The sequence below is a fragment of the Narcine bancroftii genome, chromosome 4, assembly GCF_036971445.1.
Source record: "Narcine bancroftii isolate sNarBan1 chromosome 4, sNarBan1.hap1, whole genome shotgun sequence".
Lineage (NCBI taxonomy): Eukaryota > Metazoa > Chordata > Chondrichthyes > Torpediniformes > Narcinidae > Narcine > Narcine bancroftii.
In genome coordinates, this window is record NC_091472.1 from 224,189,021 (window position 1) to 224,214,680 (window position 25,660).

The 25,660-nt window shown below is 43.0% G+C and overlaps 1 protein-coding gene and 1 pseudogene across 1 annotated transcript in view; both read right to left on the reverse strand.

Moving 5' to 3' along the window:
- Nucleotides 1-25,660, reverse strand: part of mdh1b (malate dehydrogenase 1B, NAD (soluble)) — a 137,288-nt gene that overhangs the window by 82,728 nt on the left and 28,900 nt on the right. The window lies entirely within an intron of this gene.
- On the reverse strand, nt 21,828-23,103 carry LOC138760053 (ectonucleoside triphosphate diphosphohydrolase 4 pseudogene; annotated as a pseudogene).

Here is a 25,660-nt window from a genome sequence, read left to right on the forward strand (position 1 = left end):
CTCAGCACAATGTATGATAATGTGGCACAATCTTGCATCTGATAGGCTGCTGCCTCACAGCTTCAGCAATAGGGTTCGATCCTGACTTCAGGTGCTATTTGTGTGGAGTTTGCACATTCTCCCTGTGACCATTTTCTCTAGATACTCCAGTTTCTTGCCTCATCTCAAAATCGTGCAGATCAGTAGGTTCGCTGTAAATTGTTCCTGGTGAATGGTAGAATCTGGGGAGAAATAAAATGGAAAGTCTGCAGATGCTGTGATTGTAGTTCAATGCACAAAAGTGCTGAAGAAATACAGCAGGTCGTAGCATTTTTTATATAGCATAGATATGTAACCAACATTTCAGGCCTGAACTCTTTGCCAGAAAGATTGGTTATAATGTTTCCTCCACCAGGACCACTGCCAGACTTGCTGAGATTCTCCAGCATTTTTGTGTATTGAAGAATAAAATGGGTACTTGTGTCGGGCATTTGTGGATGGGTGTGGACTCGGTGGGCTGTTTTTTTCCCTAGGAGATTGCGACTCTATGAACCTTTCTCTCGGGAGATTGAGGCCATAATTAAAGGAAACTCTTGTCTGCATGCTCAGTTGATTTATTATTCAGGCTGAGGACGGGGAGAAGCTCCTCCCCACTCCAAAGAGGATATTTAGGAGACATCACCAAGGGCATTCCTGTCAGTTACTGGGAGAACCCAGTACTTCAGCATCATGTTAGGCTGTATGGCCTGTTCCTATGCTGTACTGCTCCGTGTTCCATGTATCCAGTGTGACACATTATAGATATGATTTGGGAGATAAATTGGGGCAGGTTTTTTTTAGTGTAGGTCACATATAAACACAGATCTTATTTGAAATACTGGAGCTCTGCTCATGCTAGACAGTCCAGCACCAAGAGCCTTTGCAAAATCTTTGGAGAGTGCCCAAGGGACTTCATTAATGGATTGCTTTTTACAAAAATGCAACAGATGAAAGAATCTGTCAGAGCCACAGGCTTTCTGGAGTGGAACTTGCTGTTCTAAGAGGGTTATGTAGTTTTGTAAGTCAGTTTTCAGAGAGAGATTTGTTGTTCAGGACCTCCACAACTCATTCCTTTTTAATCAGCCACTTCAGTGTCTTGCTGACGAAACTTGTTCCCTTCAGGATTCTCCAGATGATAACCTCTTTCTTTCAGGACACCACAGAGTTATTTTTGTTTCTCTTATTCCAAGTGAAACATTAGACAGCCAGTCCTCTCCTCTTGCATGACCCACAAGGGCTTTGACTAGGCTGAATTAAGGACTCACAACCCATCTTCCAAATGGGGTTTTTCACAAGCTTGCCAGCTTGTCCTTTTCCAGTCCCAGCTGCTGTTGCTGGCTGTAACACTGTAAGAACCTTCCTGAGTGGTAACCATTTACCTTTCAAGCACCAAAGCCTGGTGAACTTTATAAATGTTATATTTTGTGCACAGTATAAGAATTACCTGCAACCAATGAACTTGGAGGAATGAGAAGTGAGAATGGACTGTAAACCAAAGAACTTTTCTGAACTTACACACACATTACATACACGTGTGCTTAGAATTAGAAGGGGGTTAAGTTAGGTTAGTTAAGTCAATAGTGATAAGTTAAAGTGTGATTCTGTTTTCAGGTTTAAAGATGATCAAAAGCAACTTTTGTTTAAGTAACCATTTGTCTTGGTGAATATCTATTGCTGGGCTCATAACAATAGATAGATATTGGTAAGTTGTTCCCATTGTGGGGGAGACTAGAACTAGGGGACATAGCCTCAAGATCAAGGTTAGTAGATTTAAGATGGAGATGAGGAGGAACTGCTTTTCCCAGAAGGTGGCAAATCTATGGAATTTGCTGCCCATTGAAGCAATGGAGGAAACCCCAGTAAATATATTTAAGATACGGTTGGATAGATTTTTACAAAGTGGGGGAATTAAGGGATATGGGGAAAAGGCAGGTTGGTAGAGATGAGCCAATCATCAGATCAACCATGATATCATTGAATGGCGGAGCATCTTGACGAGCTAGATGGCCAGTCTTTATTTATTAATTTTTTTTTAAATTATTTTGGTTTTGATGGCAGATAGAGAAAAACTATTTTTTCTATAAAGACCCGAAATGTTGACTGATCATTTTTCTCCAAGAATGCTGCTTGACCTGCTGTCCCTCCAGCTTCTTTAGCCAGCAAGATATGATACCCATTGACTTAAAATTTCCCAGGGCCCTTGTTGCTACCTCAATGTCAAAGGCTCTCACTTCCATCTGGAATTCTGCTCTTTTAAGACTTCAGCAAAGACTTGAGACACATTGTTCTTGCAGGACAGAAATTGGTGATGCCACCCAAGGAAAGTTTCTATCACAGATGCACACCTCTGCATAGATTGCATTCCACTGATGGAAGGCCCCAGGGCCCAAATCTCAAATTTTTTCCCCTTCTTGTCAGTGACGATTGTCCTATCCATTACATTTTACTACTCAATTTAAAATCTGCTTGTTTTCATGCTCATCTATCACCAGGAAGAAAAAAAGGGGGTAAAAAAAAATAGCAACTGAGCCTGGTCCATTATACAGTTGTGTTTTCATCCAGCTCATTAGAATGCTAATTGGAGGACACAAAGAGAACCCCTGCCAGCAACACATTGGCTAACATCAGAGGCATGAACCAGGTTAGTGCACTAATTCTGGCTCCTGGTCAGTGAGCATACATTATTGAATTACATCTCTGCATATGTAAGTAGTTTTCTTTGCAGTTGAGTTCATTGGTACTTCCAGGTTAGACTCAAAACAAAAATGAAAAGGCTCCATACACTGGAAAACCCAAAAGCAGAGGATAGCAAGTTACAGGCTAATGGTGACCTGGAAAAATACCTGGCATGGGAGTGGAGATGGTTAAAGAAAGGAGGATCTACACTTAATGTTTTAGGAGATCGTTCAGCCTATTAAATCTTTGGCAGCTCTCATTTCCCTACTTATTTTACTGTAACCTATTCTCTCTAATATCCCCATCACCTCTAATCTGGTTATTCCACCATTCACCTACACAAAGGACTAATTAATAAATCAGATTATTATTTAAGTGGTGAAAAATTGCATCATGGTTTTGTGCAGAGAGACCTAGGAGCTCTTGTGCATTAATTGCAAATAGTTTGAAGGTGCAGCAGGTAATCAATTAGGCAAATGAAATGTTGTCTTTCATTATTAGAGGGACTGAACTTAAGCTCAATAGGGCCCTACTGCAACCAGACAAGGTGCTGGAGATGCTTCTGCTAAAGTTTTTTTTAAACAACCAAGACATCTTTGGGATGTGAGAGGAAATCAAAGCACCAGAACAGTTGTGGATGGGCATCAGGCATAAGGAAAGGGGGTCCTCTAGTAATATTATCAGAGCTGAGACAATTGAACTCCCATAGAAACAGGCCTTGCTTCTCGATGCTAGCTACCTATAGATGTCATCTACATTTGCCCCATATCCCTCTAAACCTTATCCATCCAAGAAACCTACATGGTCACAGAAAGTATGTGCAAACTCCATACAGACAGAAGCAGAGGTCGGCATCAAGCCTGGATCATTGGAGTGAGGAATAAACTCAATTAAGCTACACCACTGGATCTTCTATGCAAGGTACAAATAATTAGAGAGGGTCATTCACTAACATTTAACCTGTGGTCACGACTCAAGTTCAAATAGCCTTTATTTATCATTTTAAAACCACAGTTAAAAATTGAGACAACGTTCCTCCAAACCATGGTGCTACATTAAATGACACAAGACTACACAAAAACAGCATAAGACAACACAAGTCTACACTATTACTATGCAAGATAAAACAACAAAACTACACAACTACAAAACAATGCACCAACCCAAAGCTACATAAAGTGAATTTAAAACTAGACATTAGACACAGTAGAGACAAGCTACAATATAATAGACTCTGGATATTAAAAGTCTGATAGCTTTAAGAAAAGAAACATCCACCAGGTCTGGAGAGGCCGCTGAGGGCATCTTAGACCAGGTTTACAGGAATCTAATAGACTCTAGATATTAAAAGTCTGATAGCTTGAGTGAAAAAAACCCACCACACAGTTCACAATCCTTAGGAGCCTGAAAGCTTCGACACCATCCGTCACAGCACCCTGCGATCCAAGACAGCGCACCCTCCAGGATCTCCAAACCAGACACACAACACTGCCACTCCAGACACCGTGAACACCCTTTGTAGAACACTCCATGATGTCGCCGCCTTGACCACTGGCAACAAGTGACGCTGAAGGCTGGAGGCCTTGTTCCCACAGCAGAGGCTTGATCCCCACAGCAAAGGATCAGTCTTCACAGCAGTCGAGGCCACGCAGTTTTGTAGCTTCATCCCAAATGTTTGTTGTTGCCTGGTTAAGGCTGGAATGTTCAAAATTTCCATTTCGAAAGATGAATTAAAGGTGATCTAATTGAGTTGTTTTGGACAAATAAAGAACAACTGGAGAGGAAATATTTCCCATGAAAGAAATTTAGATCAAGGGGTTATAACCTTAAATTTACAGATATGTATTTTGGGGATATTGTTAGGAAGCACCTTCCCGTGCAGATTTGAGGTCTGCTGTCCAGTACCAAGATTAACAAGAATAGCATGGGATCACCCACCACTTGCAGATTTCCCTTCAAGTCATGCACCATCCTAACCTGAACATTTATCATCATTGCTCTCCAGCAGCATTGTTAGAAATACTGCCCAGGTTCAAGAAGGTGACACACCATCTCTGAGTCGCCATTTTTTAATGTGGAGGTAGGCAATGAAATGTTTCACCCTCAAAACTTGAAGGAAATAAAACACAAATGGGCCACGGAACTCCAGAACAGTCTCTTTAAACACCCGTTGGGGATGGTAAGCACCAGTGAAATTTTCAAAGCTTGGATTTATGGACGAATACAAAGCATTTCAGCAGATCGGACAGAATCTGTGAAGAGGCCTTTAGTCAACATTTCAGGTCGGTTCCTGTTTCTCTAACTCCTACCCCACCAAATGCAAGCTGCAAACCTTTGGTATCTGTAACAACAGAGGGGACAAAAACTCAGAGATGAGGGCAATAAAGGAATCTAGAGAAAGAAGAATAAGAAGGGACAAATGAGAGATGAATCACATTATTTGGTTGTCATGTTGGGAGAAACCTAATAAGCATGTTTCCTGTTGATCCACTTTTCAGTCATTGTAATAATTGTATATATACCAATTTTATAATCAATAGGAAGAAAAGTTTGAACAGCAGCCTTCTAATTTATATGCTGTTCATTATCTTCAAACTATATTTTGATTGGATATTTTGTATATGCCCCAAGAAAATCAATTGAAATTTCATTAGAATCATTCTTGCTTCTATTAATCGGAGTAGCAAGCGTCAATTGCAAAGGACCAATAGCATAATGTGTTTCTACTGAATAGTTTTCAAACTGAGTGATTTGCAGGGCTGGTGGTGTGCTGATGATTAAAAGCATTGGGCAATGCGATTGGTCAATCAGGAGCAGTGGCACTGAGAATGACCAATTAGGGTGACTCAAAAGAAACAACCCACAGGTTTTTTTTAAAGCTGGCAGCTCAGGGAGAAATTTACATGGATATGACTTTAAAAAGACATTAATCAATAATAAATTAAAGTAGGGTATGTGGTTCAGACAAAGAATGCTTGCATTCTGTAGAAGACATTGCAGTACATATTGCAAAAATCATGATTAAAAAATAGCAACTAGAGGGCAAGAAAAGAGCAAAACCTAAAAATCAAATCGTTTCTTTAAGCCCCACTTTATCTGTGGAAGTTAAAACTTGAAGCATCACATCCAGCATGGATCCACATCAGGTGTTGCTGAAGCAAGTGTAATCATGATCCCATTTCAATTGAAACTCCTAATGGTTTGGCATGTGGCTATTAAGTGCTGATTCTCACACTCCCTTGCACTCGCAGGGCCCCGGCTCCCACATTCCCTTCCCACTCGTTGGGGCTCTGGTTCCCGTACTTCCTTTAATCTCACCTGGTTCCTTCACGGTGCTCCTTTGAAATTCACCAGCTTTTGACATTCCTCTACTTCTATTCAAACTTCAGATTTATTGTTATAGTACATATATGACATCACATACAGCCTGACTTTTTTTGTGGGCCAGGCAAAATTTCTACTTATTAGTAATAGATATATATGCAAAAGAGAGAAATGTAAACAAAGAAATAAATGTAAACAAACTGTAATATGAATCAAAATAAATATTCAGTAATAAATAATGTGCAAAGAAGAGTTCTTAAATGAATCTCTGATGAGTCTTTGATTGAGTTTGTTGTTTAGGAGACTGATGGTGGAGGGGTAGCAATTGTTCCTGAACCTGGTGGTACAAGTCTTGTAGAACCTACACTGCTTTCCTAATGCCAGTAGCGAGAACAGAACATGCTCTGAGCGCTGTGGATCATTGATGATTGCTGTTGCTCTCCAACAGCAGCATTACACATTGAACTTCTCTATGGTAGAGAGAGTTTTGCTTGTGATGTGAAGGGTTGCATCTACTTCCTTTTGCTGGGGTTTCCACACAGAGGTTATTGGTGCCCCCTCATGATGCAGCCAGTCAGGACTTACCTCTACACATTTGTAGAAGATTGCCAGGGTTTCTGATATCATTCCAAACCTCCACAAACTCCTGAGGAAGTAGAGGCATTTGCATGCTTTCTTCATGATGACATCAATATGTTGGATCCAGGGAAGGTCCTCCGACATGATGATTCCCAGGAATTTAAATTTGCTCACCCTCTCCACCTCTGATCTCCCAATGATCACTGGATTGTACACTTCCAGTTTTCCCCTCCTGAAGTCCACAATCAGCTCCTTGGTTTTAATGACATTGAGTGTAAGGTTGTTGTTAATACACCATTCAGCCAAGTTTTCAATCTCCTTCCTAAATGCTGACTCATCACCTTTTATTTTAAAGAGTCCATTACCATGGTATCATCGGTAAATTTGTAAATGGTGATGTTCCAAACAACGGAGTAGAGCAGGGGACTAGGTACATCGCCCTGTGGTGCTCCAGTGGTTTTGGAGATTGTTGAGATAGCCCTGTCAATCCACAGAGATTGGGATCTGCAGGTGAGAAAATGCAGGATCCAATTACACAGTGGTGTACTTGCATACACAGTGGTCCTGATGTATGCATCTTTGCTGTCTAGAGCCAGTGAGACTGCATCTGCAGTAGACAAATTGGAATGAATCCATTGGGTGCTGATAATGTTCCAACACCAGCCTATCGAAATACTTCATCACCATTTCCCTAGTACCCTTGCCAGTGCCTCATTTCCAAATACTTCCTTTAAGCTTACAGGGTTCACCGGAAAATGTTTGATTCCACTGTGCAACATCTTAAATAATGTGTGTTGGAGTACTAATTGTATTACATCTGGTGGTCCAGAAAATCTGCTGGTCCAAGTGTGCTGGATTAACAGACTTTTACTGTGTCGCATTTGATCCAGCAATAGGTTTCTGACACTCCTTCCAGGTGTTGTCAATCCCACCTACTTCTACCTACATAACATTAGGAGCTAAAATCCCTGCCCCAGCTCAGAGTCACAGAATCACATTGCACAAGCCTTTTGGCCAAATGAATCTGCACGGACCACCGAGCACCCACTTAGTTAATTCCTTTTTATTCTCCTCATATTCCCACCAACTCCTCCCTGTTTTCTCACCTCCACAGAAGTAGCAATTTTCAGTGACTGATCTGTCTATTTCATTCGCTAAAACACTTCTTCATTCCTGAATTAAGCAAATAATGAAAGGCTGGAGGAACTCAGTGAATAGAGAAATGGTCAGTGAACATTTTGATTTGGAACCCTTTTCTAAGACTAAGGAATGGGAGATGGCAAGCTTAAGAAGGAGGAAGGAAGGGCTAGGGAGGGGCTGAGTAACAGGATACTGAGCAGATGAAGGTGGGAGTGGTGTTTACAAAGAAAGAGCCAGGTAAATGTTACAGAACTGTTCAAATCTGAAATGCAGTTGAGAATATTCTTCATCTTAAATAAGGTCTCCTGTATTGAATGTCAAGTAAAGGGGGTTACTTTGATTAGCAAGTGAGAACATTAAAATAGTGACCAGTGGCTGATGATGTATTTTCCTTGAGCAAGTTACTTCATCTCATGAATTAGTGAAGAAGCCTTATGAATGGCCAAGAGTGTTGGGAGGTTGCAGGATCAGGAATGGGGGAGGGTGCTAGGGGAGAATGTTCAGGCATCTGCAAGCTGCATATTTTATGTTTCGTAACTTATTGTTTTAAAGATAATCATATCCAGGATGAATGATAACTGCATGTGAATAATTATCTATCCAAGGACTTTAAAACCAACAGCAATAGAAATTCACCAAGACAATGGCGACTTAAACAAAATTGGGTTTATTTTCTTAATACAGAATAGTAAGATTAATATTTAACTTTTCATTAAGTTACTTAACTCCCTCCTGATTTGAAGTGCGCACATGTGTGTGTGTGTGTGTGTGTGTGTGTGTGTGTGTGTGTGTGGTCAAGATGGTTCTTTTTCAATGTTCATTCATTTACTGTTCACTTCTCCAAGTTCACTGGGATCAGCAGTTTTCAATACTGTGCACAGAATCAAACAGTCATTACATTCAACAGGCTCTGGTGCCTTAACTTAAGTTGTTATCAGTCAGGAAGGTCTTTGGTGGATGCAGAGAGATTGTTCATTGAAACTGATTTCCTTCAATCAGCAACCAAAGTATATTTCCGAAGAAATGTGCCTTCTTCCAGGTTACTGAAAAGAGTTCTTCTTTTCCCCTTTTTCAGGAGAAACACAGCAACCAGCCATTACAGAGATTTGGAATAGGCTGAATTCGGAATTCGAAACCCATCTTGAAATGGGTCTTTAGCAGGCTTTTCACTTTGCAGCCTTTCACTGACTGCAGCAGCTTTTATCTCCCTCTTTCCTTTTTGTCACTGTTTCTGTAATGTGATGATTGGTTGTGAAAAGTGACCTAAACTATCTAATCTTGTTCCCCTTTTTAAACATATATTTTATTAATTTATTCCATAATATATTTTACATTTATAATCTCTTTTTCTGCCTCATGGCATATTGTGGTGACATAATATACTATTGTAGTTGGTTTATCTTACATAACTGTGTAGCTGCAACATCCATCTTTTTATTGTACTCATGTCCCTGACAATAAACTCATTACTCATTCATTTCCAATTATTCCAAAATTGAACAGAATGTAGGGTAAAACCTATGCCTTCAGATTTGAGAAAGCGGAAGATTGTGAGGAGGAATTTTATTTTTTCACACCATGTGCAATGGGACCCAAGGGATATTGGCTCAGTGGGTCTGGGCTTATTCATGATGGTAATATCACGAGGAATTTATGTGCCTCGTTGACTCATTCCTGCTTAATGGAAACAGTGGGGGTGAAGATGAGGTATAGCAGATGCAAGAAGAGAGAGAAAACATTTGGAACAATGCCCTCATGAGCAGCAAGGCAGCTACACTGGTCACATTAATTGTATGTTGTTTTATTAATTTTGCATCAGTAAAATTTCTTATTAAGAAGTCTCACATGTTTTTAATTGTTCCCCAATAGACTGCTCTTTTCATCTGAATATCCAATCCTTCCTTGAATAGGAATTAATCTTGCAACACACAAGAGCACAAGCGTGGTGATATGCCATTACACCACTAGGTCACCAGGGGCCACCACCTAACGACCCTATATATATAGCCGATCGGAGCTCATTCTCCTCCTTCTGACCTGGGCTTGCACAGAGGCAAGACCTAACTATATATATCATTCTGTTCAAGCCTGCATTTAACCTTCACTCTGCTTCATGTGGTTGATGTCGGTCTCAATTTAATAGAGTGATTTATATCCGGAATGGAAGCTACTCCTGTACTCGCCCATGCTCCCAACTCCACCAAAACCAGATCTAAGGATCCGAAAATGGAGATGTCCCACACATATGCAGCCGAGTATGGACCAGGCGGGGAGCCGCGGGACCGAAGCCACGGCAGAGAGAGGGACTCACCCAATGACCGAGGACTGCTAAAGGGACAGAAGCACCTGGGAGCAGGTAAAGAATGGCCCAGAGGCCTGCCTGTTAAGTCCAGCGACGCAGCCCCCTGGGCTCCTGCTCAATAGCCAAGGGTTGCGGCAAGCGTGGGCAGAAGGAGTATGGCAAGTATCCCTCCCGATCTTGATCTACTGCCAGGACCACGAGGACAGCCCGCTCCCCCAGAGTCAACCCCAGCTAACCCCCACTCCCCAGAGGGTGCCCATGCTTCCGCAAAATCGAGTGGCCGCGTGGGGAAGGGATCAGGCTTGGTCTGCGCTCCCACTGCCCCAGAATTAAAGACTCAAGTTCAGCCAGGTCCTGAGGCCAGACAAGCTGGAACTGGACCCCCAGGCAAGCTCTCACTTCAACCATTGGCAGAGGTGTTTTAAACTACGTGGGGGTTGATGAGGCGTTGGAGGAAGAAATGCTAGCGCAACTGGGGGATCTCCTGTACTTCCTTATACAGGCTGCTAAGTCCTATCAAGAGGCTATGAGCACCTTGCAGAGACACTAATAAAGGGCACAGTGAGCTCCACTCCACATACAGGCTCATGACCAGGTCACAGCAAGCCTGGGAGTCTGTTAGGGATTTCATCCTCACCCTGAAGGACTTAGCTAGGAGTGTACTTTTAAAACTGTATCTGCTCAAAAGTATGCAAACGAGCTCATAAGAGACAGGATTGTAGCAGGAGTCAGATCTACCGAGTTCAGGCAGAGGCTGCTAGAAAAGGGGACATTCAGGCTGGAGGAGGCAGAAATTATCATAGAGGCTCTGGAAGATGCTAGAAAGGAACTGGAGGAGTATACTTTGCTGGACTCATTAGTGTTCCTCTCCCTATGCAGAACTAGTGTTCAAGGGCAACATATAGCAGCAGTATCCCCCTAGAATGCTCCAAGTGTTCCTTTTGCAGGCAGCACAAGCACCCCAGAGCTCTCTGCCCAACTAGAGAAGCTAACTGTTCAAACTGCAGAAAGAAAAGGCATTATGCAAAAGTCTGCAGAAGCCCTAAGGGTCTCGCCAAAGCCTCTTCTCATGCAAATGAGAGGCCGGAAAGCTCTTCTTCTTCCTCCTCAGGTAGACAGAAACAGAGTGCTATGTGCAGCCGGCCATGTTGGACAGAGGATGTCGGACAGAGGACACCACCATCAGGGGAGGAATACGACCCAGAGATCTACTATGATCAAGATGCTGAATACCAGAACGGAGGACATGCCATGCTGGCCTCTCTACGTCTGAACCAAGCAAGTCCCACGATTTATTAAATGTGACTGTTAGTATTAAAATTAATGGGTTGAAAGTAAATTGCCTGATGGACAGCGGGAGTACTAAAAGTTTCATAGACCGGGAGCTAGTAGAGCACCTTGCCCTGAACACATGTTCTAGTGACCACCAGATTTTGTTCACATCCAACAGCTACACACCTAAAGTGACACACTTCTGCAAGGTCACATTGGAAGTACAAGGCACAGAGTACGAGCAGACTGCACGCCAATAGCCACCAAGAACAGGAGGTACAGCCCGTGGGATAGAGAGTTCATTAGAGCAGAGGTTCGCAGACTCCTACACAAGAGGCCATTATAGAGAAGAGCTCCAGCCCCTGGAGAGCCCAAGTAGTTGTAGTAAGGTCGGGGAAGAAGCAGCGGATGGTGGTTGACTACAGTCAGACCATCAACAAGTGTACGCAGCTGGACACCTACCCACTACCATGCAGAGCGCACATGGTGAACAGCATTGCACAGTATAAGGTGTTCTTCACTATAGACCTCATGCAGCATATCACCATTTGCCCATCAGAGAGAGCGACCACATATACACAGCATTTGAGGCAGATGGCAGACTGTACCAGTTTCTCCGTCACCCCTTCGGCATCACTAATGGATGTCACTGTTCCAGCAGGAGATAGATCCGCATAGTAGACAAGTATCAACTCCAGGCAGTGTTCCCTTACCTTGACAATATTACCATTGGCAGCCACTCTCAAGACGACCATGATACGAACCTCAAGCTCTTCTTCCAGGCAGCTAAGGAAAGTAACGTAACATACAATAAGGACAAGTGCATCTTTAGCACTAAGAAACTGGCCATCCTGGGATACATAGTACAAAACGGAGAAATCAGCCCAGACCCTGCCTGCATGCGCCCACTCCGAGACCTCCCAGTCCCTCACACACAGAAAATGTGAAAGAGATGTTTGGGACTCCTTGTGTACTATGCACAGTGTGTTCCCAACTATCCCAACAGGGCCCGCCCGCTCATAAAAGCCTCGGCATCTCCCCTCGGCCAGGCAGCTGTCAAAGCCTTTACAGAGATTAGGGACCTGATTGCAAAAGCAACCCTATGGGCCAGAGATGAGATAATCCCCTTTCAAATGGAGATGGATGCCTCAATGTAGCACTAGCGGCCACACTGAATCAGGAGGGGCGACCGGTAGCCTTTTTCTTGTAGACCCTACAGGGGTCAGAGGTGAGACACTCAGGGGTGGAGAAGGAGGCACAGGCCATCGTAGAAGCGGTGAGGCATTGGAGACATTACCTGGCTTGTAAGCGCTTCACTCTGGTCACAGACCAATGATCCGTGGCATTCATGTTCAACAACCAGAACGGGGAAAATAAAAAACGACAAAATTTTGTGCTGGAGGATAGAACTGTTCATGAACAATTACAATATTCTGTACCGGCCAAGGAAGTTCAATGAGCCCCCAGATGCGCTGTCCAGGGGCATCTGCACGGCTCTCAATCACACGCTTGCACAATGAGCTGGGCCACCCGGGATTGCAAGATTGCTCCATTTCATAAGGACCCACAATTTCCCATTCTCAGTGGAGGAGGTAAGGACAGTAAACAAGGACTGTCCCAGCCAGACAGGGCTACATTGATAAAAGCTACCAAACCCTTTGAACGCCTCAGCTTTGACTTTAAAGGCCCACTCCCCTCCTACAATAGGAATGTCTACTTCCTTAATGCCATAGATGAATACTCCCACTTCCCTTTTGCAATTCCATGCCCTGGTGTGTTGGCAGCCACAGTAATAAAATGCCTGCAATCTATTTTCAGCATGTGTGGGTACCCCAGCTATATACACACTGACAGGGGTGCTGCATTCATGAGTGTAGAAGTCCAGCAGTACCTATAGGACAGAGGTATTGCCACAAGCTGCACTACAAGCTACAAACCCAGGGGTAATGGGCAAGTGGAAATGGAAAATGCCACTATTTGGAAAACAGTACTGTTGACCTTAAAGGCAAAAGACCTACCCGTGGAAAGATGGCAGGACGTGTTACCAGAGGCTTTACATTCGATACGGTCACTGTTGTGTACCGCCACAAACACGACTCCACATGACTGTTTGTTTTCATTTTCAAGGAAAGCCGCGATGGGCATGGTGCTGCCTAGATGGCTGATGACATGGGTCCGGCGCTCCTCCAGAAGCACTGCAGGCCCCACAAAATGAACCTGCTGGTGGAGCTAGTAGAGCTGAGGCAAGCAAACCTCCACTACGCGGTCATCGCATTCAGGGATGGACGGAAAGATTTGGTAGCTATCAGAGACATCATGCTGGCCAGTATCGTGTACAACAAGGAAGGATTACAGACCCCCACAGACCCCAATGGATCAGCAAGACGGACAGCAGATACCAGGACAACCGACCATCATATCACCCCAAAACGAACCACTGACTGATACACCCCCAATAGCCGGTAACCGCCCGGAAACCCATACAACCCCCCCCCCCCCCCGGCATACCCCTACTCTGCAGCCGACCAGCAGCCCTGCGCCAGTGGGAGAAAAAGAATTGTCAAGTCTTCATCAAGTTTTGATGGGTTCTAACCTGTTAAATTGACAATTCATTCACTCCCACCTATGCTGCTTGCCCAGATGATTTCCTCCAGCTGATTGCTTTTTGTTAGTCATTGATTCTTTCAGTTACTATTAAATTATTCAAACATGATTTGTTTTTAACGTATCAATGTTGGCATACCTGTCAATCCATTTTTATCCAAGTGATAGCGAATTAAATCAGAATCCGAATTTATTGTCATGAACAAGCCATGAAATTCAGTGTTTTTATGGCAGCATTTCTGAGACCCTGAGAGTCTTGAGCCTGCGAGTTGTAAGTGGCCTTTTAAATGGCAAAGTTACAAAGTATGCATTGCCAGGGTTGGTGGTGGAGGCTGGTACAATAGCAGCATTCAAAAGATTCTTAGATAAGCATTTAGATTGTCTGGAATAGGTTTATGACACAACATCGTAGGCCGAAGGGACTGTACTGTGCTGTAATGTTAAATGTTCTATGTTCTAGAAATCTCCCTCCTGCGGGGAATGCTCACCATCTGAAACTTCTAAACATCCTTGATTCAGAGCTGGTACCTGAGGGCTGGAAAATTCCAAATGTCATGTCTTTATTCAAAAATTGATCTTGGGCTTTGTGCAGTATCTAAGACCAGTCAGTTAACCTTGTTTTTTTTGGGGGGGGGGGGGTGTGGAGTTTAGTTCAAGAAACAATAATGAAGGGCAGAAGTTATTTGGAGAAGCATGGATTGATTGGAAAGCCATCAGGAATCTGTTAAAGCCAAATTGTGTCCAAATAACATGATAGTTAATTTAATGAGGTGGAGTTAATGAAGGAAATACAAAAACAAAGTCCTTGTGAACTTATAAATAGCAATAAGTAGTGAAATAGTCAGCTTGTCATCATGGATAGAAATTTGGCAAAGTTGTAGAGGTTATCGTCAAACTGGATGGAAGTATTCAATGAAACTCAGCGGTGGGCTGTTGGTGGCTCGGGGCGAGGAACCCATGCAGGTTGTGTGCTGCTGGTGATTTGTGGTCTAAAGACTCACACCAGTCTGTGGACTAGTAGAAACTGGCTCGAGACTAGGAGTACCAGGTATCAGAACTGGGATGCAAGAGGGTGCCTAGGCTGGACGAGCTCTTGAGGGGCCTCGGATGCTGAAGGCTTCCTGGATGTGCCAGAGATTTGGATCTGGAGCTCAGGGATGCTTATGGGAGGGAGAAAGATCAGCTAGTTGAGTGGTGTCATAACAACAACCTTGCATTCAATGTTAGCAAAACTAAGGAACTGATTGTGGACTTCAGGAGGGGGAAATCAGGAGAACATAAACCAGTCCTCATCAAGGGGTCAGTCGTGGAAAGGGTTAAGAATTGAAAATTCATGGATGTCAACATTTCTGAAGATCTGTCGTGGGGCCTCCATGTCGATGCAATCACAATGAAGGCTCGCCAGCAGCTAAACTTTGTAAGGAGTTTGAGGAGATTTGCCTCGTCATCAAAAGGCTCTCGTAAATTTCCACAGGTTTACCATGGAGAGCATTCTGACTGGTTGCATCATTGTCTGGTATGGAGATGCCAATGCACAGGACAAGAAAAAAATTGCAAAGAGTTGTGAACTCGGCCTGTGCTATCATGGGCATCAATCTTCACTCCATCAGGATATCTACAAAAGATGGTGAATTAAGAAAGCAGTCTCTATCCTCAAGGACCCTCACTATCCAGGCCATGCCCTCTTCACACTGCTACCATCAGGAAAGAGGTACAGGACCCTGAAGATCAACACCCAAAGGCACAAGGACAGCTTCTTCCCCCCTGCCATCAAATTTCTGAATGGACAATAAACCACACTCACCAACTCATTTTTTCTTATTTTGCACTAATTTATTTATTTTTAGATGTAATTTTTACCAATTTTGCACTGTAATGCTGGTGTAAAATAGCAAATTTCACAACATCTCATGACAATAAATTCAAAATCTCTGGGTTGCTAATGTGGCTGCAGACGCTGTGGAAGCGCTGGAGGTGACTCCATGGATAGTCGTTGACTCTGAAGGGACTCTCTTTTGCTTCTATTTCTCTGGCTGTAAGGGCTGCCAGGCTTGAGGTGATCTGTATTTACACCACTAGGTCACCAGGGGTCATCCCAGTGACCTTGTATATAAAGCAGTCCAGAGCTACAGTCTAGCCTTCCAGGTTCGTCTAGCAGAGAGACAAGTCCTCTTAGTGTACATATTAGTTTATTAAAGCTGTCTTATACTCGCACTGCTGGTGTGGTTATTGTCAGTACAAGGCTGATGGTAAACCTTTGTGTTCCTTAACAGCAGAATAAACGCAATTCTGTGTAATATTCCATGTTCCATGCTGTTTTATTCCATGTCAATAAAAGAATCTAGTATTCCTCAGTGATTAGTACTGGGACTGCAGGCTTTCTTCATGGCTTGGACCTGATTGCTCAGGGCATAATTCTAAACATGGAGATGACATAAAACCTGGAGACACAGTGAGATGTGAGGAGATGCTAATGGCCTTTGAGGTGAAATGAACAGATTGACGGCAGATGGAGCGTAATGTTGAAAAAATGCAATATGTCACATTTTTGGGTGAAGAATATAAACGTGAGGGCACAATTTTACAAAGGGTATGAGAATAAGGAGATCTGAAGGGAATGCACATTTTTATATAGCACTGATGGGCAGGCATCCTGCATGTGTGCACTGCCAAAGTGAGGTTGAGAGGGAGTGCTGAGTCTCAACATTGTGGCACTGATTAATCTTCATCTACCTTCTTTATCTACTTCTAGAAGGTGTTGGCCATACGCATACAGTCACATGCATCACATTGTGGGCAGGGTAGCAATTTGGAACCAGTTTAGTGCCTGTAATTTTCAAAAAGAAATGCCATTGAGCCAAGTCCAATTCACAAACATGCTGTGAAAAACTCAGCAGGTCATCCATAGAAAGTAAAGGATACCCAGTGTTTTTGGCCTGGCTCTTCATCAAGCAATGTTGGTTACCCTTTACTCACTATGGGAGCTGTATGGCACGATTGTGTTTTGCACTCGACCCTAACATTTACAGATTTTCTATTTTAACTGCCATGGAGCCCATTTTTATTCACTGCAATTTTAACATCCCTTAAGCTTGATACACTTGACATCTCAGAGGAAGCATCAATAACGAGGAGTATGTCTCTATCATACTGAAACAACCACTGAATCTGGGCTCCAACTGCAAATACCAATGTCTTGTTTATCATCTTCTGCATGTCACTCTGTCGCTTTTGAATATTTATAATTATCTAGCTATTTAGCATTAATACAGGAAGATGACAAACTTAACACTCTGGTATGAAGAAGCGATAATAGAGTTTATCACAGGGAATACAAGGCTCTGAACTAAAATGCAAAACATAAATGAGCCAGAAATTTTGAACCATCTGCTTGCTTTCTGATACTTATTGAATCTCAACTGACACTAATTAAATTCATTCAGCCATGATTCTGATCCTGCAAATTCAGCAGTTCAAATTGCTTTCTGTACAAACTTTTAGGATTAGTTCCTGAGCCAAAAAATAATTAGAATTGTTAATCTTGACCCAAGATAGGCATCCTCACATTACATGTGTTGGCCCAAAGGGACGGTTCTGTACTGCACAGATCTCTGACTATGTGTTAATAACACTTCCATTATTTGACAGTGAGTCATAGTTAAAGACTGCATTTTTTATTGATGGATTCTAATCCACCTAGCCTGCTGCTTATAGGTTGTTTCCTAGAAAGTGGTGACTTACTTTTGTTCTATTACATTGGTTCTAGATGGAGCAGAATAGTTGAAACAAAAACAGAAAATACCAGGTAAGGCTGCATCTATGGGGAGAGAGTCATCACTTTCTCTGCCATTTCTCCACTCTCTTCAACTCAAAACATGCTAGTCTGACTTCTACAGCACTGACTTGAAACGAGGACTCTGTTTCTTTCTCCACTGATGCTGCTTGGCCTACTAAATATTTCCAGCGTTTTCTGTTTTTGTTTCAGAGTTCCTGTGCCTGCTACTGTTTGTTCAAGAGCCAGATATCTCTATGTTTAGTGGCTTGGCTTGAGAAGAAGCACAGAAGCAGCCAAATAGCCAAATTGGCTTGTGCATAAAGTTTTCAATACACAGGAACCTTTTTGTCTCAGATTTCAAATGGTCTGTTTAGTAAAACATTTCATTCCTTTCTCCCTCATACTTACTTGGCTCAACCGCTGCATGTGAGTTCCAGACCACGACCACCCAAAGGCACATTAGATTCCTTCTTGAACCACCTTGTCTTATATAATACCAGGCTTTGTGCTAGGCAGTCACCAGAAGTGAAAACATCTTCTCCCTGATTATTCTATCGCATTATTTTAAAGCTGTCCTTTGGTCTTCTTTCTCCCAGGCTTTTTCTAATTTCATTATACATGCTAAATCAGTTCTGCCATCTTCCTTATAAATTATATATACACTTTCTGCAGTGCCTTTATACCCTTTTTTAATTACATAAGATCCAATTTAAGGCCAGGTTTGCCAGCTCATTTTACGATGCATTTAAGTCACTCATTCCTGTGAGCTAGAAAGACAGTCATCATACTAAAGGACCCATCACACCCGTGGACACACACTCTTCTCCCTTGTCCTAACGAGAGAAGTCTTAAAAAAGCACATACCAACAGGTTTAAATACAGTTTCTTCTCCACAACCGTCGGGCTCCTGAATGAACCCCAAGACAGTGCTTCTAAATTGCACTTTTTTTCCAAGTTGATTTTTTTTTTCTTCATTGTAACAGTATACTCTATAATTGTCCTGTTGTTCTACTTTATACAGCAGCAGCATGAATGTTAGAAGTGACCTGTTCGACTGCTGCCGGAAGAGCACTTATTACTGTATCTGTTCCAAACTTGAAAAACCTTTTTTTTAAAAAAAAACTCCCAAAAGTTGTTGATGTAGGAAATAGGAAATAAAAACAAAGAATGCTAGAAATACTTAGAAAGTCAGGCAGCTCCTGCAGAGAAACATCATTAACATTTCAGTATCTTTGGAAGTTTCATCAGAACTTTCTAATGGAAAATGGTTGACCTGAGTTGTTAACCTTTAAGAAAATGGAAGTAGTCAACAGTTTCTTCTGCAGAGTGGGACCCTTCAGTGAATGGATACAAAAAAATCCTATTTTAGGTTTCGATCAAAAACTCTACTGCTCTCCTTTGACTCCCACTACACGCTCTGGGTGGCAGTGGTACAGCTAGTTGATCCACTGTCTCACAGATCCAATAGCTCATATTCAATCTTGACCTTGGGTGCTGTCTGAGTGGAGACTCCACCTTCTCCCTGTAGACACGTGCATTTCCTCTGGGCTCTCCAGTTTCCTCCCACATCCCAAAAAAACCTGAGTTGGTAGGTTAATCAGCTGCTGTAAACTCCCTAATATGGGTAAATGGTAGGACCTAAGGTGGAGAGATTATGGATATGTGAAAGGGAATGCTGTAAAACTGTGCTTAATTGGTAGCACAGATCTGGTGGACAGATATGTCCACATTGTGTCTCAGTTTAACGTGTGAAAGACAATGCAATTTGAGAGTACAGCATTTCTTCAGCACCACCTGGCCCAATCATGTGTTCAAGTCTCTGAAGTGAGATGAGTTTATTGTCATGTAATATATAGATACACCAGAATTCTTACTTGTACAGCCACACAGGTATGTAAGATACACCAATTACCACAGTATGCTAAGATAGAAAAAGAGATAACAGTAATAAATTTAGATAGGTAGATAAACAAATATTCACTGTTGCAGTTAAGCAAGATTAAAAATGATGATTCAGTCATGCAGACCGACCTTGTGTGATCCCTGAGTAGTTTATAGGATTAAGGTAGGTTCAAGAGCATGATAGGTGTTGGCAAAAAACTGTTCTTGAACCTAGAGTTGCTGGCTTTCAGGCTTCTGTGGAGTTCAGTGAGAGGAGATGGGAGTCCTTTATGATGTTGGCTGCTTTCTTCATTAAGACAAACTCACAACCTTCTAATGTTATGAAACTGCTGCTCCTGTTTCAATCTAGACTGAGATGTGGAGTGGGATGGGTTTGAAGCATATATCAGTTTTGCAGCCATTAACCTGTCTGGGTTGAGGTTTCCACCTCAATCACTGAAGGTGCAAATTTCTTCTACATTAAAAAAACATGCAGCCATCTCTCAGGGTTTAGATGGAAATTATGAATCACTCTCAAATCTCTTCATCACTGAAGCAAACCTTCCATCTCAGTGGTTGCCCTGGTTACTGTTACCATATGCACAAATATAGTAAACAGAAATCTTCTTTCCCTTTAGTAAGGCACTTGATAATCCTATGATTTTATTGGTTGGGGGGGAAGAATCAACTGCTTTGCAAATTGCTCACTGCTTATAATTAGATTAAATGGCAGCTCAATGTCTATTGTAGGACAAGAAGGTTCTACTCTGCATCTTGACAGAATTATAAGGTGCTGAGTGATTTAAGTGCAAATTCGTTTAATTCTTTCTACTAAACTTATTCGGGTTCACTATTTATCAAGCAGAAATAAGTCCTCAGAAAACTGTTCAAAATTCATTAATGCTGATAGCATTTCAACAAAATATCAACACAAAAGGCCTATTAGTCTGTAGCAACACAAAGGGCCACCTTGGCCTGTTTCTGAACTGGTTTAATGTTTCATTACATGCTCCAACTTTAAACACAGACATAGTTCTCTTGCACAACTTTGCTTTGAAGCAGCCCAACGTCTACAGTTAAAGGGTCATACAGCATAGAACAGGCCAGTCCCATTCTGGGCTAGTCCCATTTGCCTGCATTTGGTCCAAATCCTGCTAAGCCCATCCTATGCATGGATGTGGTCTCCTCCACATCGGAGAGACTGGACACAGACTGGGAGATTACTTATTTGAGCACCTCAGCTCTATCTCCTCAATAGCATGGATCTTCCAGTGGCCACTCATTTCATTTCCCTGCCCTATTCCCTTGCCGGCATGTCTGTCCATGGTCTCCTGCACTGCCAGACTGAGACTACCCACAAACTGGAGGAACAACAGCTCATATTTCCATCTTGGCACCATTCAACTGGATGGCATTAACATTAACTCCATTTTTCATTAGGCACCCCCCATCTATCCCTGCCTCCTTTCCACTTGCCCTTTTCTCTCTTTTCTTTTCCCTCTGCCTCCTTTCCCCCAGCTCTGAACATCCCCTCTCCTGTAATTGTCACTTTTCCTCTCTCAGATCTTCCTATCTTTATCCAATTAATATCTTTTTTATGTTGGGCTGTTCTCCTCCCCCTGCCATTTCTTTCCAGCCATTTTAATTCAGGCCCCTGTTTGCTTTACTACTCATATCTTGATGAAGGGCTCAGGCCCGAAGCGTCAGCTATATATCTTATCTCCTATGGTCGCTGCGAGACCTCCTGAGTTCCTCCAGCAGTTCTGTGTTTTTACTACAGGTACAATCACAATGTCTGCAGACTTTTATGTTTCACTCACTTTCTTCCCTTCCTTCTGAAATTGCTGGTTGTACTATGCCAAGAGCCCAAACAGCACATCGAAAACAAAATGATCAATTTCTCTTCTCTACTTCAATTGTGCCAAACTAGATGGAGTAAAGTTATATCGACGTACAGCACAGAAAAAGGCCTTTTAGCCCACCATTGACCATCAAGCTTAATCCTATCCCTTTTATTTTCCCTGCTTTCCCCTCAGCTCCATCAGTCACTCACTCACTAGGGGAAATTTACAGTGAATTTACAGTGACCAATTAACCTACAGGACCATACATGTTTGACGTGTGCGAAGAAACCCCATCAGGTTCTCTCTTGTCACAGGAAGACAGTGTAAACTCTGCACAGACAACACCCGGGGTTGGGATTGAACTTGGGTTAGGATGTCTGCAATTGCCGCCCCACTCCTCGACCACTGGATTTCAAGAAACTTCCGAGATCTGAGGTAGCCTCCTTCAGCCATCCAGAGCGAGGCAGGCATGGCGTTGTGCAGCATCCTGCGGTGGATCCGACGCAGACGCAGGAGGACCACCAGGAAGCAGAAAAAGAATAAATAATGATTGTAGACAAAGGAGAAGCCCCTCCAGTGTGTGTGGTTCCCTTTGAAGGTGTCCTGTTGAATGTCCCTCAAAAGCAAGTAACGAGTGCGGTAAAGAATTGCTCCAAGTGTCCACTGAACTTCCTTATCGTAGACCATTTGAGCCGTTTTCAAGTTGGGAAGGAAAACCCATGATGGAGAACCTCGTGCATCCATGCCGACTTGAAACACTGACCTGTGCAGGTCCGCATGAGAGGAATACAAGCCACGGACATAGCGTTCCTTCAGGACTGTCCACTTTGTTGCACAATAATCCTTAGCAGCCTTCATGAATTTTGCAATGTTGTAATGACCACCCATGCGCAAGACATCTTCAGTGCAGTAAAAGAATTCAGAAAAACCATAAAATTCACTGTCTTTGTAATCTACAGGAAATTGGTAGACCCCATTGAGGGATGTTGAAGTCTCATTAGTTTTATTTAATAAGGGGCTTATCACTTCCCAACACCAATCAAAATCTCCCAGTCCACGCAAATACACGGTGCGCCCATCTTGATGAATTTCATCCTTGATGTCTAATGGCAAACAAGGGTCCAAGTATGGGATTTCTTCGGTTGTACCTGTCTTCTGCCCCAGCAACCTGTTTGTTAACGTGGTCTTGTAGACTATCTGTTCCTCATAGTGCTGCCTGGCAGCATTCCCACCAAAACCCAGAAACGTTGTGACATAGACTCTGTATACATGTTCAGTGTGATGGGCATCACAACCCAGGTTGAACTCTTGGCTCTTGGCCACCTCCTCCTGTTGTGAAGAGGCAAAGCTTACAGTTTTGGGAACTTCATAGGCTAACTGAGTGGAAACTCCACCCATGTCTAGTACACCAGTTGTCCTCTTGCGGACAACAGACGCCTGGATTTCAGTGCCTCGGACATTGACTTCCACCACTGAATCTTCCCCAGCACTGATGTGGTCAAATCTTCCAAGAACAAAGTTGATACCAATCCAAGCATATATGCCTACAATAAAAAAAAACATTCTTTCTGTTTTCCCGAAATTACCTCGGCATGTGAATCTACAAATAGGAAATCATAGTGAAATGGGATATCTGTGTGGAGGTCTTCAAGAATGGCATTTTGCTGGTTTTCTGGCAAAATCCTCATGAGGGCTTTACCACTTAAACCAATGGTAAAAAAAAAAGTTTTTCCAAGAATCTTTCAGTGTCTCCAGCAATTATATTTCAAAGCATGTTCTCATGAGGCATGGTTTGCGTAGCAGTTAGTGTCTGTGTGGGATTTCCCTGCTGCTCTGGTTTCCTCCCACCCTTCAAAACGTACCATGGTAGTTAATTGGGTGTAATTGGGCAGCGTGGGCTCATAGGCTGAAAGGCCTATTACCATACTGTATGTCTAAATTTATGCAGAAGAATAAATTCCTTAATCGTGCATATTGATTAAAGCTTACTGGATCGTTGCAGCTTGGTTAATAATTAACATCTAATTAATTTGTATTGACTCAGATAACATTCCAGCTGCAAATGACAACAGCAAATTATGGCAGTATCTATTGAACCTATCCAAATGTGACAGAGAGTTTTAAAATTTTTTTTTAAAATTTAGACATTCAGCACAGTAACAGGTCATTTCATCCCATGAGTCCGTGCCACCCAATTTACCCCCAATTTACCTACACCTCCTGTACATTTCGAATGAAAGGAAAAAGCCAGAGCCCTGGGGTAAATTCCAATCAGTCACAGGGAGAACTTACAAACTCCTTAAAGACAGCGCGGGATTCGTACCCAAGTCCTGATTGCTGGCGCTGTAAAAGCGTTGTGCCAACTGCTACACCAACCATGCCACCCAAGTTTTTACTTGGCTTTAGCCAGATAATGGTTTTTCACATCAAATTTAATGATGTCTGTGTCACCTCAGTCATTTATGACATGTCCACAAAGAGGAAAATGTCCAAATGAGATGACATGTGATCCTGGGAAGAAACAGTGGATGTGATGAATAATGAGATTTTATTGTCATATTAAGTACAATTTTCAGATGCACCATTAATCTTTCTTATCCTGTCACAGGGTCATAAGATACACCAACTACAACACTATTCTTTCTTTGGCTTGGCTTCGCGAACGAAGATTTATGGAGGGGTATGTCTACGTCTGCTGCAGGCTCGTTGGTGACTGACAAGTTCGATGCAGGACAGCCAGGCACGGTTGCAGCAGTTGCAAGGGAAAATTGGTTGGTTGGGGTTGGGTGTTGGGTTATTCCTCCTTTGTCTTTTGTCAGTGAGGTGGGCTCTGCGGTCTTCTTCAAAGGAGGTTGCTGCCCGCCGAACTCTGAGGCGCCAAGATGCACGGTTGGAGGCGATATCAGCCCACTGGCGGTGGTCAATGTGGCAGGCACCAAGAGATTTCTTTAAGCAGTCCTTGTACCTCTTCTTTGGTGCACCTCTGTCTCGGTGGCCAGTGGAGAGCTCGCCATATAACACGATCTTGGGAAGGCGATGGTCCTCCATTCTGGAGACATGACCTACCCAGCGCAGTTGGGTCTTCAGCAGCATGGATTCAATGCTTGCGGACTCTGCCAGCTCGAGTACTTCGATGTTGGCGATGAAGTCATTCCAATGAATGTTGAGGATGGGGCGGAGACAGCGCTGATGGAAGTGTTCTAGGAGCCGTAGGTGATGCTGGTAGAGGACCCATGATTTGGAGCCGAACAGGAGCGTAGGTATGACAACGGCTCTGTATACGCTGATCTTTGTGTGTTTCTTCAGGTGGTTGTTTTTCCAGACTCTTTTGTGTAGTCTTCCAAAGGCGCTATTTGCCTTGGTGAGTCTGTTGTCTATCTCTTTGTCGATCCTTGCATCAGATGAAATGGTGCAGCCGAGGTAGGTAAACTGGTTGACCTTTTTGAGTTCTGTGTGCTGATGGAGATGTTGGGGGGCTGGTAGTCATGGTGGGGAGCTAGCTGATGGAGGACCTCAGTTTTCTTCAGGCTGACTTCCAGGCCAAACATTTTGGCAGTTTCCGCAAAACAGGATGTCATGCACTGGAGAGTTGGCTCTGATTGGGCAACTAAAGCGGCATCGTCTGCAAAGAGTAGTTCACGGACAAGTTGCTCTTGTGTCTTGGTGTGAGCTTGGAGGCACCTCATAGTATGCACTAAATTACCACAATATGCCAAGACAGAAGATGAAATAATAAATATAAAAGGGATAGATAGATAAATATTCGCAGTAGAAGTTCGTGCAAGAAAAAAACAAATGATGTTTTAATGGTGCAGGCAGATCTTTTGGTGGTTCAGGGCTAGTTTATGGTAATATTGGGAAGTTCAAGAGCCTAATTGTTAGATTAAAAACTGTTTTTGAAACAAAATGTGCTGGACTTTAGGCTTCTGTATCTTCTGCCTAAAGGGAACAGTGAGAAGAGGTTGTGACGAGATTGTTGGGGCCCCTTATGATGTTAAATTTTAAGTGATTTTTGGACATACAGCTTGGTAACAGGCCACCCAATTAACCTACAACACCTAGTATGGGAGGAAAGAGGGGTCCCTGGAGGAAACCCACTCAGACACAGGGAGAACATACAAACGCCTTCCAGATAGCGTGAGATTCAAACTCCAGTCCTGATCGCTGGCACTGTAATGGCGTGGCAGTAATCGCTGCCGCCAACTGTGCCGCCCCAATGTTGGTTGTTTTCTTGAGGTGGCCTCT